Here is a 3,702-nt window from a genome sequence, read left to right as displayed (position 1 = left end):
TTCAAGTAACTTCAGTTATTCTATGGAATTTAGAGCCAGAAAGTTCTACAGTCAAATACTGTGGGAATTTAAAATTTGTAAGGATGAAAAAGTCTTCTGAAAGGGATGTCTTGGTTTCTTGATAAAGCAGAGCATCCATGTGGGGGGCAGGGAGTAGGGAGTGGGTAGAAGTATGTGGACAATGTTTGGGTGTGGGAACAACTAAAGGAAAGTTGAGGCACCAAGTTTAATCAGTAAGGCCAATCAGTAGTTGTAAAAATCATCTAGTGGTTTCCTAAATGTGATTTATACAGATCCCCAAAACTCTGGAGTCCAAGAAAGCTTAGTCAGAAGCCTCTATATTCATTTCAACCAAAGTGACTCTGCGTTTCTTCTCTCTCTCTTTTTTTAAATTTAGCACCATTTATTGAGCAATCTCAGCTGTTGCTGTAGCTGCTGTGTGTCAGCCTGTTCTTAAAACATAAAATGCTCTTTTAATTATCTTGTCCAGGATAGAAGGATCTTCCAGGTAGCATGCCAACAGAACAAGAGACTCTAATGACACCAACTTCAAGGATAGTGCCATCCAGAGATGGAGAGGGTCATGGCACATTCAACCGCAGCTTCCAGAGGTTTTGATAAAGGAGGCTTTGGGAGCCCAGGCTGCCTGGCATTTTGATGCTGTCGGTGTGAGTTTTGTATTTCATAATGGTGTTGGGAGATAGGTTAAGAACTCGCCAAAGTGTATCCCGGATTCGTGTTGTGGTTGCTTGGTCACTGGCAGTCTTTTCCATATTGAAATAATGTCCTCTTGACAGTGAAGAGAGACCACAGCCCCGCAGACCTCCTCCCCAACCATGAACTTTCCCCCCAACATGGCCAAAATGAGATTCTCCCAGCAACGGGAGATCAAGCCCTTCCGCAGCCAAATAATCCTCTTGTCACCATTTTTATTTGCATTATCCTCCCACATGGGTTTAATTCCTTTTTGAAGAGATCGAAGTCACTGTGGCCTGTCAGATCCTTTGGACATACCATGTGGCTATAAAACCTCCAGAACTGCTCCACAGAGGCAAAGGTGCCAATCTGTTTGATATTCTGTTCATAACTCTGTGAGCTGGTGGGACAGCCAGGGTTTCTCCTGGAGTACCAGAAACTGTAGTTGTACTGCAGGGGATGCTCTGCCTGTCCAGGGACAACAGCCTTCCTCTTGTTACTGCTCTTATTCTTGTCCCATTGTGTTTTTTCTTTCTCAGTATCTTTCTGTGTGCTGCTTTCTTCATTCTGATCATGGTCCCTATTGTTGTCATCTTTCAAAGCATCAAATTTGTTGTTCATCCTCTTGCCACTACTGCGGCCACTGCCTCATTTCTGCTTTTCCTATGGGCTATAAATTGAGATTCCATAGAACCTTCTGTGTGAGACAAAGGACTCCAATATTTATGTCAGAAAAACTGAAAAGGATATTGAAATGGACAAAAATAGATTACCTGCCATTCTGTAAAGCACTTCTTTCCATTTATTTCATTCAGAGAAGCCTGCACATTTTATTGTCTTTAAGGTGTTTTACAACTCTGTAAGTAATGCAAATGACTCTTGTCCATAGAAAAGCAAATGATTTTTATTTCTGGTGAAATTTTGCCTAATGATATTGACCAGTTTTGCATGTGTTTGTAAACTTACTTCTTATTACCCACATGTGTGGTGTTTAAATCATTTTGGGAACTAGTTGTCACATCTTACTGGTTTTCTCATTTATTAATTAAATAAAAGCCTTTACCAAAAGAATGAAACCGGACACTTATCTCTTGCTATATACAAAAATCAAATCAGAATGTTAGAGACTTAAATCTAAGACCTCAGACTACTAAACTACTAAAAGTAAACACTGGGGAAACTCTCTAGGACATTGGAGTGGGCAAAGATTTCTTGAGTAATACCCTACGATCACAGGCAACCAATGCAAAAGTGGACAAATGAGATCACATCAAGTTAAAATCTTCTGCACAGCAAAGGAAACAATCAGGATGAAGAGATAACCCACAGAATGGGGGAAATGGAAGTGAAGAGAAAACCCACAGAATGGGAGAAAATATTTGCAAACTACCCATCTGACAAGGGATTAACAGCCAGAATATATAAGGACCTCAAACAACTCTATAGGAAAAACAACTAATAATCTGATTTAAAGGGGGCAAAAGATTTGAATAGATATTTGTCAAAAGAAGACAAACAAATGGCCAACAGGTACATGAAGAGGTGCTCCATATCAATATTCATCAGAGAAATGCAAATTAAAACTTCAATGAGGTATCATCTCACTCAAGTTAAAATGGTTTTTATCCAAAAGTCAGGCAATAACAAATGCTGGCGAGGATGTGGAGAAAAGTGAACCCTTGCATATTGTTGGTAGGAATATAAATTAATACACCCACTATTGAGAATAGTTTGGAGGTTCTACAGAAAACTAAAAATAGAACTACTATAAGACCCAGCAATCTCACTCCTAGGTATGCACCCAAAAGAAAGAAAATCAGTATATCAAACAGATATCTGCACTCCCACATTTATTGAAGGGCTATTCACAATAGCCAAGATTTAGAAGCAATCTAAGTGTCTATCAACAGATGAATATCTAAAGAAAATGTGGTACATATGCACAATGGAGTATTATTTAGCCATCAAAAAGAATGAGATCCTGTCATTTGCAACAACATGGATGAAACTGCAGGTCACTATGTTAAGTGAAATAAACCAGGCATAGAAAGACAAACATTGCATGTTCTCATTTATTTGTGGGAGCTAAAAGTTAAAATAATTGAACTCATGGAGATAACAGGTAGAAAGACGGTTACCAGAGGCTGGGAAGGGTAGTGGGGGTGGGGAGGCAGTAGGGATGGTTAATGGGTACAAAAAAAATAGAAAGAGTGAATAAGACCTAGTATTTGCTAGCACAACAGGATAACTGTAGTCAAAAATAATTTAATTGTCCATTTAAAAATAATTACAAGAGTATAACTGGATTATTTATAACACAAAAGATAAATGCTTGAGAGGATGAATACCCCATTTACCCTGATGTGATTATTATGTATTGCATGCCTGTATCAAAATACCTTATGTACCCCATAAATATATACAACTACCATGTATCTACAAAAATTAAAAATTAAAGGCTGCCTCACAGCCCTTAGAAAGAACCAACCCTGCTGACTCTGTGATCTTGAATATCTATAGCCTTCAGAACTATGAGACAATAAATTTCTGCTGTTTATACCTCCCAGTTTGTGGTACTTTGTTACGGCAGCCTTAGGAAACAAATATAATTCTGAGGCAGTTGCAGTTGTCCTCAAGGAGATGGGCCCATGTCTGTTTATCAGGTAAGATGGCTCTCTCTGCTAAGAGCCTAAATATTGAAGAGAATTAGGGGTTACAGGGCCAACATGGAACCAGCAGCCAGACAGCGATGGTCAATTAGTGTTAATTCAATGGAAAAGAAAGGAAGAAAATCACATATTTTATTATGTATATCCAAAGCACATTAAAATAATGAGAGGGTTACCAACTGCTTCTAGGGTTCAGAATTATTATTTCTGACAGTGGGAGGTCATTCAAGGTGGAATATGAGATAAGCCCTAAAAGTCAGGCTTATCCAGCATCCTGGTTCTCTTTAAGTCTAAAATGCTGTCAATAATGTGAGTTCCTAAAGTTTGAATCGTAATT

General features: G+C 38.6%; 1 pseudogene; it reads right to left on the bottom strand.

Annotated features, from left to right (window-relative positions):
• Positions 1 to 581: 581 nt before the first annotated feature.
• LOC101140858 (eukaryotic translation initiation factor 4E type 2-like) lies at positions 582 to 1,338 on the bottom strand (annotated as a pseudogene).
• Positions 1,339 to 3,702: the final 2,364 nt, after the last annotated feature.

This window comes from Gorilla gorilla, chromosome 2 (genome assembly GCF_029281585.2).
Source record: "Gorilla gorilla gorilla isolate KB3781 chromosome 2, NHGRI_mGorGor1-v2.1_pri, whole genome shotgun sequence".
In the NCBI taxonomy this organism is placed as follows: domain Eukaryota; kingdom Metazoa; phylum Chordata; class Mammalia; order Primates; family Hominidae; genus Gorilla; species Gorilla gorilla.
The sequence above is the reverse complement of the archived record's forward strand: the minus strand, read 5'-3'. Positions and strand labels throughout refer to the sequence as shown.